Source organism: Bidens hawaiensis, unplaced genomic scaffold (assembly GCF_021521415.1).
Source record: "Bidens hawaiensis isolate Kalapana, Puna unplaced genomic scaffold, B.hawaiensis_p1.1 tig00000566_1, whole genome shotgun sequence".
NCBI classification, from domain to species: domain Eukaryota; kingdom Viridiplantae; phylum Streptophyta; class Magnoliopsida; order Asterales; family Asteraceae; genus Bidens; species Bidens hawaiensis.
The window spans coordinates 404,335-419,662 of NW_027491035.1; the positions used below are offsets into that span (position 1 = coordinate 404,335).

Below are 15,328 nucleotides of genomic sequence, written 5' to 3' on the forward strand. Positions count from 1 at the left end.
GAAAATTAAAATCAACAAAAATAAAATAACAATAATTGAAACAACCTGTGTAATACATTTACGTACAAAAAATTAAGACCCATTAAATTAAATTCAACTGAAGTAAATTACGAATAAAAATAATTTTTTTACGGGGATATAAACTAGTTAAATAAAGAAAAAAGAGAGAAAATTGTAAAGAAACATACTAGTATACTTTGGCGCAGCAGCTATTACCAGACCAGAAGTGTTGTGGAAGTGCAGATAGATAGATGGCTAGGGTTCCGAGCAAGCACGACCGCGATCAGCCGCTGGTATCTTCACTTCTCTCTCTTGTTTTACTAAAATCAAAAATCAATATTAGGTTGATCGGTTGTTTGAAGTATTCGTAACATTTGAATCTCATTTAGCAGTACATCTTATTTAGGCTGTTTATGCACAATGTCTAATGATGTCTCTAATTTGCATATATTCTGTGTTGCTAGGATTTCGAGGGATTTTTGAATAACTTGCAGGATTGGGAACAATTTTCACTCAAAGAAAAGAAGCTTAAATCACAGCCTGACATCGACAAAGCGGTAAAGTTTCATATATTATATTGGTTTTCACTACACTTCATAGTTTTTGATTGCTTTCTATCCTTTGATATCTACACATTTTAATCTTTTGAAGTGTGTATATATATTGGGATTTTTTATATCACATGAAGTGGTCATTTAATAATTAATTAATACTATTAGGTTCGACAATTCTAGCCCTGCTTGCGGTGCGCACATATGATGTATATATGTGTGAACCCTCGGGTGGGCAAAAGTGAAATTGCACTAATTTTGACGTTATTTTACTAATCTCGTGAAAATAACGTTAAAAGTGACGGACGGTTAATCAGGCATCATGTAGTGGCGTTGATAGCCGAAAGACAAGGGTACATGCACCGATCAGCCGGTGTCCCGATGATTGAGTGCTATGTACCTTATGTCCAAGGCTTGATGCAAAACTACTATCGAGCCGGGGGTCTCACCGGAAGCAGCCTCTCTATCCTTATGGGGTAGAGGTAAGGCTGTCTACATCTTACCCTCCTCAGACCCTACTATAGCTTTGCTATTGGTGGGATATACTGAGTACGATGATGATGATGATGATGATGAGGTTTGACAATTCCACTTGCTCATCATAGGTAGAGTATTGTGTCCTCTATTCCAATCATCTTGTCATGAATAAATATCATGAGTATGTGTGGTAATTGGTCATGTATTACTTGAAGTAATTTATCTACCACTTGCATCATTTTGGTGCTTATGAATAACCTCAGTTTTTTTTTTCAAACTTGGTTTATGGTCTGTTTGATTTTTCATGAATCTTCAAAGCTGAAAAATGCCTTTAGTAATTCATCCAATGGTAAATCACGTCAAAGAAAATAGTTTGGAAGTGGAAATTCACAAGTGTATTTGGTAGTCAGTTGGTATCTATGTTTTGAGTTACACATCTCAGAAAATTGGAAAGCCCACTGACTTGATATACACATCTCAGAAAATTGGAGCTCTTGATAGAAGAAACACAGGTAAATCTATATTTGGAAACCACCCAAGTGTTTCTAGAGAAGATAGTTACCTGAAAAAATATGATGCAGTTAGTCAGTTATCCAGTGGTTTCATGGCAGATGGCAGTGCTGTAGATGCTAATTCAGAGAAAGAGTTGGTATGGAATATAGTTTGTATATTATTATTATTATTATTATTATTATTATTATTATTACTATTATTATTATTATGTCATTTCTTGCCCCTAGGCAAGAGTTGTGTGCTACCACATTACTACTTAACACAAGTTAATGAACATTTTAGGTTGGACTGAGTATATAGTGCAAAATGAGAATAAAATGAGTAAATGTTATGTAAGAAATCAGAAAGCAGCATAAATGGAAGAAAATACAGAAGGTATTTTGGATCATTTACCAACATATCTGTTTCTGCATACCAAAGTAGCCTTTATAGGCACACAAACCGAAAGGTAAACTGGCTAAAACATGAACAGAACTCACTAGTAGATGACTGTAAAACCACCATGAAAGAAAACACTCAAACCATAGTTAAGTGTTTTCTTTCACACTGGTTTTCCAGTTATTTTCTAGTTTGTATGCCCTACATAAGGTTAGTTTGATTCGCAGAAATGGATTTGTTGAAAGTTGATTAAAATATCTTCTGTTTTTTCATGTTTAAATATATAATGCTTTCTGATTTGTTACATAACATTGTAAGTGTGAGGAAAAACCAAATCATCACCGAAAACGAAACTGTTAACCGATATTAACCATAACCGACAAAACTGATTGGTTATGGTTAAGTGAATCTGATTAACAGACCATTCGGTTATGGTTACGGCTAATGTGTTTTCGTTAACGGACTTTAATCGAAACTGAACCGGACCTTGTATGTTTGTGATTTATTATCTTTTATATTTTACATAACAATGAAGGGGTGGGATAAAACCGAGCCATCACTGAAAACCGAACTGTTAACCGAAAATAACCATGACCGACAAAACAAATTAGTTATGGTTAAGTGTATCTGATTAACTGACCATTTGGTTATGGTTACAGACTTATGGTTGACGTGTCTTCTTGAACTGACTTTAACCGAAACTGAACCGATCCGAACCTTGTATGTTTTTGATTTTCTGGCTTTTATATATCTATTTCCCGCTTTTATACGACCATTTCCAGCTTCGAACACTTGAATTCGTGCCGCTACTATCTATAACTGAGCTTGAAACCTGCATAACGAAGCCTGGAGTACAATAATTGAACCATTTTCAGCTGGAACACAGCAAAAAAGAATACATTGGACAATTAAGCATATTCAACCGAACTGACACATAACCGACAGTTAACCGATCCATGCTTAATTGACCATTGGTTATGGTTTTGGTTAATCAATCTTCCATAATCGAAGCTCGGGTATGGTTATAGTTTACCCTCCATAATTTAACTGAACCGACTTTGCACACATGCACGTAACAGTGAATGACTGTAACTGCATATATCAGTATAGTCCATGGGTAATTTTTTTTTATTTTCTGTTGCTTTTTCACTTTATCTTTGTGCCATTTCACAGGGTAATGAGTTCTTTAAGCAGAGAAAATATAAAGAAGCAATTGAGTGTTATTCCAGGAGTCTTGCTCTTTCACCAACTGCAGTAGCATATGCAAACAGGGCAATGGCATACCTTAAACTCAAGAGGCATGCTTTTTATAAAAACTTTTACTCTGGTGTTTAATCTTAAAAAGTACATATACGTGTATAAAAAAACATGTAAATGTACATATATGTATTATACATGTGTATATAATTTAGCTAAACCGTGTTTTTTTATTTTTTTATTTTATTTTTTTATGAAACCGGGATGTTAAAATAAGAATTTTGGTTTTTTTACTTTTTTCATTTTTGTGTTTTTTTTTATTTTATGATTTTTTTTATTTTTGGGTTTTTTGTGGTCCAAAATGGTTCTCATAGTTCTCAATTTTAAAAAAGTTCTCTCATGATCCTGACCCTATATATATATACACATACATATATACATATATAACATATATATATGTATATATATATTGTCTCATTATTTGCAATTCACTAGATTTCAGGAAGCTGAAGATGATTGCACGGAAGCTTTAAATTTAGATGATCGGTACATTAAAGCATACTCCAGACGTTCAACAGCTAGAAAAGAACTTGGTAAACTTAAAGATTCCAAGGGAGGTATCTTTTATATCTTGAATATCTTAGTATTATTATGCATCACTCCACATAAAAGAATACACATTGAGATTTGGCTAACTGCAGATGCAGATTTTGCTTTGAGGTTGGAGCCAAATAATCAAGAGATAAAAAAGCAGTATGCAGAGGCCAACTCCTTGTATGACAAGGTACATGTCTTGGTGCTTTTGCTTTTTTTTTAGTTAAAGTTCTTAAACTGTTGTGTATTTGCTTTTTGGTTCCACCTTAACATGTTTTGCATAAATAACATGTTAAAATTTCCAGGAACTTCTTAAGAGGGCATCTGCAACATTGAAAGGACCTGCACAGGGGGGGCCTAAAGATTTGAAGTTAGATAATGGTACTAAATCTGCACCAAAAATTTCTGAAACCACAAGAGTTGCTATAACTAAAACAGAGATCCCAGAGGTAAGCTGATAATAGTCGACTTCATATCTATTTGCTTGTTGTACATGCTCCTGTTATATCCATGCATGCACATGTGGCATGTATGCATGTATGTCTGTGTATAGTATATGTGTGTGTGTGTGTCAATTTATAATATCTCGTAAAATGATGAGGGAAAAGTGGTGAAATTCAAAGGCAATATAGTGATTTTTTCTTTTATATATTCTTTGTTTCAGTTGATTGTAACAGGTTGGTTGAGCGTGTTGGGTAATAGGTTGCCAAAGAGAAGGGAACAGACAACATTAAGAATAAAAAGATCAGTCATCAGACATGATTGCTAAGTGACTTTTAAATGCAAAAATAATTTGACACTGCAAACATGGTTTAAAAAGGCGTTCCGAGGCGCGCCTCGAGGCTTACGCCTCGGCAGCCTCGGTGGAAAAATGCCTTAGAGGCTTAGCCTCATAAGGGTATACTAAAACCTAAGCCTCGACCTTTGTGAGGCGGTTCGAGGCGGTGAGGCTAGAAGTTGTAAAATATGCCAATTTTTTTATTTTTTGGACCTTTTTTTGTTGAATATGGTATTAATAGAGCTACAAGGCACTTCTCGACTTCCGACGGCTAATTCCGGCACCGGAAGCATGCCGGAAACCTACCGGAAATTAAGAAGAGTGGTTGCAGGAATAAGTAGAAGCTGCGTGAAGAAGCGTTTTAGCCTTTTAGGTTTAATAAAGTATCGGTATTTTAAAATTTAACCTTCTATCTAACACAAGTTTACATTTAGTCCTTAAAAGTTGTAAACTTTTACATAAAAGGTGTAAAATTAGTGTGTGTACCTTAACATTTAGCCCATTTATCTTCACTAGTTTATATTCGATCCATAGACTTATCAACTTTCACATAAAATTTATAAAACTAACATTATATATTTATTTAGATTATATATACATTTTTAATTTTTTAATGTTAAAAGTGTGATTTTTATAGATTATATGTATTTTTTTATTTGTTTTAATTATGTTTCGAGGCTTACGCCTCGAGGCTCGTTTCCGCCTTTTTAAACCTTGACTGCAAACACCACCTTATTGTTATAAGACTATCTCCATTCACAAACCAACCAAACTCAATCTTTATTATAAAAGTAATTTCTCTCACTTCCACCTACCCAATCCAAACAAACCAAACTTTCCACACTCATTAGCAACCCAAAATACACAATATTTTTTGTTAAATAAATATTATTTATAATTATTGTTTTTGTTATTAAAAATGTCTAGTAATATAAAAAATAATAACTTTATTTCAAAATTAACAATATATTTAATTTAAAAATATTTAAAAAATAAAAAGATATTTATATTCATTAAACATACTTCATATTTATTTAATGTTAAATATCTATTTTTTTACAAACTCTGTTTTTAATAAAATTTATAGCAATGTGTTCACAAAAAAAGATTGAACAAGACTATGTTTTTATATTTTTTTTTTAAACTTAATTATTAAAAGTTATTAGAAAAAAACAATATTATAGTTAATACTAATAAATATAAAAGAAAAAGGAAAAAGAAATTAAAATCATATCCATTAAAATGTTGACAAGTGGCAGTGAACTGGTTTGCAAATTGGTTTGCGGCATCAAACTAGTTTGGTCATTTTTTTTAGTTTTTAAATGCTATTTGGGCAGCATGTGGCTATGCATGAACCGAATCCACAACCGGATAGAATAGGTTACATACGTACAAAAATGTCTCCAGTTGAGGTGGCAAGAAATGCCAGCGAGGATGCGCGTTCTCTTGTTTACGTGAGTATGGAAGTGCACCTGAGGTTAAAGTCTATGGTGACCCTGATTTCACATTCCCGTATGTTTTCTCTCAACTACTTATTAACAGTTCATTTTTGGAGAAGTAGAATTAAAGTTAACGATTTTTAGGGAGAAATGAACACTTTAGGGCGTCTATTTACCTTACTCTGGTCACACACAATAATGGTGTTTTCTTTTCATATTATTATTATTATTATTATTATTGTATTATTATTATTATTATTTACTGTTGGACTTTGGTTTCCATATATTGTCCCAGACATATGTATTCTAGAGCCGAGGGTCTCTCTGGAAGCCACCTCTTTATCCATATGGATAGAGGTACGGTGTGCCTACATCCCACCCTCCACAGACCCTACTTATAGCTTTGTTGTTGGTGGGATTTCACTGGGTATGATTGATTGATTGAATTTTGTTTTTTTTCAAATAGTGAAACAAACCATTGATGGTTTGTTGATGGGAGTGGTCTAAAAGTCCTGCAGGGTTGGTCATAATGCATAAACATGTGGATAAGTATGTAGACAGGTACCAAACTGATTCTTGATTTAAAATAAATCGAATACAAAGGTCTGTTGCTTTTGAGAGATATTTGTAGCTCCAATTGCCTACTTTCAAGAAGTAGATAAATAGGTTCTGTTTTAGTGGACTCGATAAACTTGAAAAGTAGTCCTGGAAAACTGGGCAGGTCAGGCAGGTTCAGGTTACGGGTTAGAATAAGTTTGGGTCAGAGGGGTTTTAAGCAAAATGAATTTGGGTTAATACGGGTTCTAAGCAAAATGAGTTCGGGCCGTCTCGAAAAAGTATCAATTTGGTTGAGGCCAAAACAGGTTTGCTCAAACTGGAATCGGGTTAAAATGAATCGTTTTAGAAAAAAAAAAGGTAACCAGCTCCACCCACACCTCACGGTTAGAATGAGACGTTTTAGGACAAAAGTACCCACTCCCACTCACCTCCATCTTCGGGTTATAATAAGTTTCTTTGTGCCCCCCCCCCCCCCCCTTCCCCCTCTCTGGGCACCAGCCACAACCCAGTCCACCCCGGTGAAGAAGGTGGTAAGTGGTGGGTGTGCCCAAGGCGGTGGCAACGATGGAGTTGGAGTGTCGTGGCTGTGGTGGCGGCGACAAGTAGCTGAAGACAGACAGTGGTCATGGATGGTCTCAACCCATTTGGACCTTTTTTCTTTTAAATTAAGAAGTTTTATAATAGTTACCCATTTTGACTTGTTGACTAATTTAAGGTTACCCAATTTTACCTGCTGACTAATTGAAGGCGACCCATTTTGGCCCGTTGACTAATTTGATGTGACACAAGTGAACCCATATACAATTTAGTTGCCCAAGTTAACCTTTATATGAACGATGGTGATGATTACCACCTATACGAATACAATATTAAAAGATATCCAATGTAACTTCTGATCCCCAACCCTTGTTATATGGACGGCTACAAATAATTAAAGAACCTAACCGACCTAAGTGAATTTACAGCTGGACATTATCAAATATTGAAGAAATATCATTTTTATATTTAAAGTCTTTAGATGTTTACTGCAATTTATATATAGACATTTGTAACTGTTTTTTAAAATATGTAACACTTTCTTTATGCGTGGAGACACGTATTCTTGCACTTCTGCATATAATACTTGCTCCATCCTATATTAAATGCAACATTTTATTGGGAATACTACATCATATAGAAGGAGAGGTGGAAAAATCAGGTGGTTTAGTAACGGTTCAAAATTTCAGATCGGGTAATTTTTAGTACAGCTCAAAATATTGCAGGCTGGGTCGGGTTGACATGCATGCATCTTTTTTTTTCTAAATATTTTATAAATAGTTACCGTATTAGATATGACTACAAAACTACATTATATAAGCACTAATCTAGTTGTTTAATCTTTTCAGATTAGTAAGAATGTTGGCAAGAAAATTGCAAAAGATTCAGTTCAACAGCTTGCTGCCCGTGCAGCGGCTCTTGCAACTGCTGAAGCGGCAAAAAATATTGTTCCTTCGACTTCAGCTTATCAGTTTGAAGCTTCTTGGCGAGGATTTTTTGGCGATCGTACTTTACAGGCTCGTTTCTTAAAGGTACAAATTTGGGCTTTATTGTTCGAATACTACAAATATAATATGAAACTTGCTTTCATGTTAATCATGTAAGCTAGAATCATGATTTTTATTCTTTTAAAGTTTACAAACTCGCTTATGATTTGATTTTAATGGTTCAAACGAATTAAGTTTTAAGGATCGGCTAAAAGGAAAACAAGTTGAAACTTACCGAAAGTTCATCTATAACAGGCTTGTAGATGAACTGAACGAACACAAACAGTTAAATGAACACGATTTTCTTGTTCGTATTCGTTCGTTAAGGAAATGAATATGCTCGTTCGCTTGTTAACAGTATAAATGAACTATTCATGAATGTAAATTAGCGGATATAACTGAACAAAAATGAACAAACATAAATGAGCTCAAACTAGTTAAAAGTAATGTGAAAAACAATGTTTGGGCCTAAAAAGTTATCAAAATTAGAGTAAGTTGTAATGGGACAAACATTTTATATCAATATATTTACGAACGTAAACCAACCAACTTAAACTAGTTAACATTAATGAATGTAAATGAACGAACATAAACAAATTTAAATGAAAGATCGTAAATTAACATTCATGAACAAGAATGAACAAATGAGACATGTAGTCATGGTTGTTCGTTTAATTAAATGAACAAATTTTTTTGCTCATGTTCGTTCGTTTTATAGGTAGATTCACAAATTGTTTACTGAACATTGTTTACAGGCTTAATTTTTTTATTCCATTATGCATAGAACGTGCTATATCTTTTTATAAAAAAATATTATATTATTGTAAGATTATTCCATAAAAAGTTTTAATGCATTTTTCATAGTTCATATTTCATCATCCTATTTTCGATTACACGTTGTTAACTTGTTTGTTTTATTGTCTCACCCAACAGGTCACGAATCCTGATGCATTACCACAGATATTTAAAAATGCCTTGTCCGCATCGCAATTAATTGATATCATTAGATGTGTTGCCACCTTTTTCAGGTAAGTTTTTTTTTTGAACAGCTAAAATTTCATTCCAACCAAAACACCAAAACTTAGCAAGTAGCTGAAAAACACTCCAGGGAAGAACAATAAAAAACAGAACCAAAAACCCCAGGCCGCTACCCAAACAAAATCCACAAACTCAAACCCTCCAAAGAAAATCCTATGGCCTCTATGACGCTAAACCCTCCACACCATACAGCCTATTGAGAACCTTGAAATTGAACAAAATCAACCCCATTATCCCATATAATCTGAATCCCCCAAGCCGAATTACCACCTTTAAACGACCCCGTAAAAATAAGAGAAATGAGGTTCATTGGTGTTGAATTGCCTCCCTTTCGCCTCGAACAACCGATCTGACAAGATCTTCATGCTCCCTTAGATTAACCCCCAGAAGTTCACCCAAATTGATTGTCTTCTGAGTCTCATTTTCTATCAAGAGTTCGTCTATAACCGGGGGTTCAAAGTCATTATCTTCATCTGTAGCTCCATCTTCGAGACCACCATCAGGTTGCACTGATTGTGGGATTGGGTCTGCAGTTTCTCCCAACCGTACTGAATCCTCACTCCCCGTCTCGCCACTTGAGCTAGATTCTTCATCATTCGATGAGATATTAGGATTATGGGAACACCTCTTAGACCTTCGTTTCCTTCTCGGTCTGCTATTAAAAGAGAAGATTCTCCTGCTGGGTTTCATGAGAATATCATCAGCGAAGTTGAGATCCGGCAAACGTGTTTTATTTAAACTTTTAGATTTACGAAGAGGTCCTAATACTCCATCTCCATTATTCCCAACTTCTTTAAGGCTGAGGGGTGTGGAGCGCTAGAAAGGGCGCAAGAGGGCAGCCGGTCGCGCCCCGGGGCGCGAGGACCACACCACCGAGGCGCGAGAGGGGGGCGAGAGGGGCGCGAGCGCGGAAAAAGAGGCTGGCGCAAGGGGTCTCGCGGGAGCTGTTGGGCGTAAAGGGACTTTGGGAAATGGGAAAGAGACGTTGGGGTCTTAAAAATGAGCCGTTGGCTCTTTTAGTTAATAAAAAAAAAAATTTTTTTTCTCTATATATATCTATATCAAATACATACCAACATCAATATAAAACATACAATTTTCTCTCTATTAAACCTATATCAAACCCAAACCAACACCAATATCACATACCAATATCACATACCACACCCAAAACCCAAAATCACCCCATCTTCCAAACCTTTTTTTAAAAACATGGCTGGAAATTGGTACCCAAACCTAGATTCAGATTACAGTTACGACGATTTATGGTCGGCACCGGACCAAGCGATGTTTTATTCGGGGTCGCAACAACCATCCGGCTTTCAACCATCCAACATACAACCGTCTCCTAACTTTGTAGTTCCGGAGACACAAGAACCAGAAGGTGAAGCTGCGGGACAAAGAAGACGCGTCCACCGGAAAAAACAAATTGCAACGGACGGGTCGGGTTCGGCTTCGACCGGAAGGACGGAACGGAAAATCACTCCGTGGTCATCGGATGAGAAGGAAGCCCTGTGTCGGGCTTGGATAGTCACTTCTGAGGATCGGCGTTGCGGTAATTGTTTTAACGTTTTTAAAAATGATTTTTAATAAAAAAGTTAAATAAAAAAGTTAAATGACTTACAAATTTATTTATGCATTTTGCAGCGGACTACCAAAAGAGCAAGGTCTTTTGGACAAAGGTTAGGGAGACGTTCTATTCGCTCGTTGGGAGTACAGAGCGGAACACCGATATGATTTCGGGTCGGTGGACCGAAATCAGAAAATTTGTCGGCTTGTTTACTAATCTGTTCAACAGGAACGCCGGTCGTATGAGACCAAGTGGCAGTGACGATTTGGCGGTTTATAATTTCACCGTCGAAGAGTGGAAGCAGGAGTGCCTGCGGAGGTATGGAACGGTGAAGACGTGGGACGATGTAAAGGTGTGGGAGAGGTTGAGAAGGTGTTCTAAGTGGGTTGAGCTGGTGGCGCCGGACGTTGATGCGGAAGTACGGCCGAAACGGACTAAAACTAGTTCGTCTGGAGCGTACAGCACTTCCGCCGGGTCGGATTGCCGGGTTGGATTCGACCTAAACGTTGCGGGGGAGGAAACGTCTTCACCGCCGAGGAGGCGGCCATTGGGAAGGGACGCCAGGGGCAAAAAACCGGCTGAGGGGGAAGCCGTAAACATCAACGATCTTGTTGAATCCCTCAATAAATTCAACAAAACCATGGAGGTGGTCTCTAATGACTAAAAGGAAAAAAAAAGAATGAGAGATTTGGAATTCCTTACAAGAGACTTCAGTAACCTAAATCCGGTCGACCAAATGCTGATGGAAAAACAAAAGGAACGTATCCGGAAGAGGTTGATCGAAGAAGACCAAGCCGAAGAATAAGAATAATGTTTTTTTTTAGTACTTTAATTTTTTTTTTAGATATTAATGTGTTTTTTTAATTAATGTGTGTTTTTTAAATAATTTATGAGTTTTTTTAATAATACGTTTTTTTAATACATTTATAAAAAAATAAAAAAAAACCGCTCGTGCCCCCTCTCGCGCCCCTCCACACCATGCCCCGGGGCGCGAGCACCACTACCAACACCCATCTTATCAAGTTTCTCTCTCTGCCACACGTCACAATATTATTGGCTGGCGCCCCCACTCGCGCCCCCTCTCGCGCCCCCCACACCCCTCAGCCTAACTGGGCTCATAATTCCACCTAATGGGCTTTTTAATGGACCCCCTGAAACCAAGCTAGTCTCCAAAATAGGCTCACCAACTTCAAGGCCCATAACCTTATCATTATGATTTGAATTCAAATTCAAAATGATAGACCATTTAGTTTCTTTACATACAAAATGGTCTGCCGTCTTTGGGATGTGGTCCCCCGTACAGAATTCAGAATGAAGTTCGTCATTCCCCAGAAGTGATGATGTAGACTTTTCAGCTTTTCCTCGAATATCGGAAAACCTGTCTCCCAGAGAACTACCGCCGAAGGACGCCGGTGAAACATTTTTAATCGCGGATCCTCCTGTCGACGGTGAGAATTTAGGGCTAGTAATCAGCGTTGGGTTTCTTGTATCGAGAAAATTAGGCGCCCATAAACCACCGTCTTCCGACACCCAAACTTTAACGGAGATGTTATTCCACTTCAACAAAATAGTGTCACAAATTTGATCTCCTGTGCTAACCTTAACTGCCACCTGATCGTACGAGAGGTTTCCATCACTCAAACCCGCTTTCGAACCATGAAGGACCTCCCCATACCTCATAGCAATTTGATCGAAAACCTGCTTATCCCATAAATGTAGAGGAACCCCTTGAATTCGCAACCACGCCACCCTATCAAAAGCTATTTCTTGATCCACCCACATCTCCAAAGAGGAAAAAAACCCCTTCCAATCAGATTCTCTTTCTAGAAGGAATGCTTTCGCGTGATCTGTCGTTTCAAACGATAACAAAACCTTCAAACCCCAAAGGTAACGAAGTTCCAACTTACCTGGGACCCGAAGAGCTTTGACATCTTCTTTTAAACCACATAGAATGCCCAGACTCTTCGTCTCCCCTACCAACGATACCTTCCTCCAAGAGCATCCCGAGAGGTCTAAAGGATTATTGTTAAAAACAACCTCCTTAAGAATCCTCGAATCTGGATTCATGTCACCGCCCGATCCGTTTAGCATCTCTTTGTATGATCTGGGGATGCACTCCCCTGACCAAGACCCCCTCGAACCTCCGGAGATTGGTCGAAAGTTCACTGCGTCTTCAATCTGCCTTCCCGAAGAAGATGAACGGGTAGTCGGAACCACCTTTTGTCCATTTCTGTCATATCTAGCAAGGTTGACTTGAACCTTTAATCCTCCAAATTTTAGATTACTCAGATCTTTTAGAAGTTTATCAGGATCCTCAACTTTAACGAACTTGATAAACCCAAATCTACCCCCCATTTTATCCCTTTTACGAGGAATAAAAACATCAACAATGTGCCCAAGGTTCCCACTTTCATCTCTAATTTCCTTTACTGAGATATCATTTGGAAGATTTCCCAAATAGAAATTAGTGACTAAATCCTTATCTCTGATCCTGTGCGTGTTCCTTCTTTTTAAAACTAGGTCGGAATCTTCTACAGCTGGCTCCTTCTCATCCTGTGTCTCTTTCTCTGTTTCTCTCATGAGAGAGAGAGAGAGAGAGTAGTACTATGAATTATCTACTTATTAAGTGTTGAAGATACTTAGTTGAGTAAACTGAAACCTTGTTTTGTTGATATTCGACAGTGATGAAACAGAGCTGGCGGTCAGATACTTGGAAAACTTGCCCAAGGTGTCAAGATTTAATACAATCATCATGTGCCTTTCACCTGCAGACAAATCAGGTTTGTTGACCAAATCAGTGTTTTGACTTTTGATAATTCTGCAAGACATCATAGATAGAATCATAATGACAGTTGTTTATGTTGAATAGATCTCCAAAGAATTTGGGATGATGTGTTCAGTAACAACGAAGCTGCACCTGAGATTCTTCAACAGCTACGCCCAAATATTGTTGTTAAGACCCTGTAACGCCCACAAAATTTTTATATTATTTCGATCTTGTATGATGAATGCATGCTATTGTGGTTGTGTTAAGGAGTTTAATTTGAAAGGGTTAACAAAAAAAGTTTGTATTTGTTTCTTTCTTTTGGCTAAAGTGGGTTGTATGAAACAAAATTTAATCCTTTAATGCGTATTTTCATTTTTTTTATCTTCTTTTGTGTGGTGGGCATCATCGGCTGAAGCTTGGAGCCTGTGTTTGATGTGGGTAGTTGTCATCTACTTTCTTCCTGCGACTTCTTAGCCACTTCCAGCTTCCCCGCTTCTGCATTTGTCGTATTCGGAAGAGCTTTCTTCGTAGCGGAGCATTTGGTAATGCTAGCAGCGTGGTTACAGATGCACAAATCGGGTATTTTTAGATGCACAAATTGGGTATTTTTAGAAACTGGTTTCGTGTATGGTCAATAAAAGTCAAGAACCGAGTTAGGTGAGAACCAGTTTCAGGTATGGTTAGATACTTGATCGGGTTTGATGGGTTTTTATCGGGTTTTGGTCAGGTCGGGGTTTTGACCGGTTAGAGGTGGAACTGGTTACGAAGGATCCGGGTTGGGTTTGGTCTCTTGTACGATTTTTCTAAGATAATGAAACCTGCTATGTATCCGCCGGGTTTGATGGGTTTTTATCGGGTTTTGGTCAGGTCGGGGTTTTGACCGGTTAGAGGTGGAACTGGTTACGAATGATCCGGGTCGGGTTTGGTCTCTTGTACGATTTTTCTAAGATAATGAAACCTGCTATGTATCCGCGGGTCGGGTCAGGTAGGGTAGGAACCGGTTTTCTGGTCTAATAGGCTTACACCTGCCACCTCATCACCTTCTGTGACCATAAGTGGTGTATACTGTAACATTCGTTAATTTTCAAACCCAAAACCTGACCCATTTTAAATTTTCGATTTTGTTCATATATATATATATATATATATATATATATATATATATATATATATATATATATAGGATTTGGTTCATTTCAGAAGTGTTTCTTAGCGCGAGAAGTACGAGAAAAGATTTTAGCCAATCAAATTATTTCTTTTTTATTTTATAGTTATTTAAGTACAAGGGTATATTTGTAAACAACAAAGTGTTTTGTTTTGTAACTAATTCTAATTAATAGTTGAATTAATGATAAGTTATTAAATAATGTAAGTTACAAACTATTTTTTATTTCATTTAAAATTTGAACCATTTAAATCCATTTGATCAAAAATTATTTTATTTTAAACATGGGTAATTATTATCTTAATTTTTGATATCGAATGTAAAAATGTGAAGTGGTTTTTTTTATTTGATTTTCAATCAAGTAATGGACTGTAGGTTTATCTTATGTAATCTATATATAGCTACGTAATGTTGTGTAGGCATATTTTCCGATATTATATACTCATAACTAATGTAGTGTAGGAAACACTAGTGTAATGTAGGCATACTTTTAAATGTTGCGTAGTCATAATTAATGTAGTGTAGGTACACTATTAATATTGCATAGTTATAACTAATGTAGTGTAGGAAAAACTAGTGTAGTGTAGGCACACTTTTAAATGTTGTGTAGTCATAACTAATGTAGTGTAGGAAAACCTGATATAGTGTAGATACACTTTTAAATGTTACGTAGCCATAACTAGAGGTGCACAAATCGGGTTCAAATGGAAAACCCGAACCGGTTCCAAACCGGTTTTTTCACACCGGGTTGTAAAATGGCACCGGTTCCAATCAAGAACC

At 36.8% G+C, this 15,328-nt stretch overlaps 1 pseudogene across 1 annotated transcript; it reads left to right on the plus strand.

The window, feature by feature from the left end:
• Window positions 1-251: 251 nt before the first annotated feature.
• Window positions 252-13,763, plus strand: LOC143636279 (uncharacterized; annotated as a pseudogene). The gene is made up of 12 exons (XR_013154211.1): window positions 252-293; window positions 465-556; window positions 1,334-1,421; window positions 1,510-1,677; window positions 3,093-3,217; window positions 3,612-3,733; window positions 3,818-3,900; window positions 4,016-4,159; window positions 7,871-8,053; window positions 8,942-9,036; window positions 13,299-13,396; window positions 13,486-13,763. The product of XR_013154211.1 is annotated as an uncharacterized LOC143636279 (transcript).
• The last annotated feature ends 1,565 nt before the right edge of the window (window positions 13,764-15,328 follow it).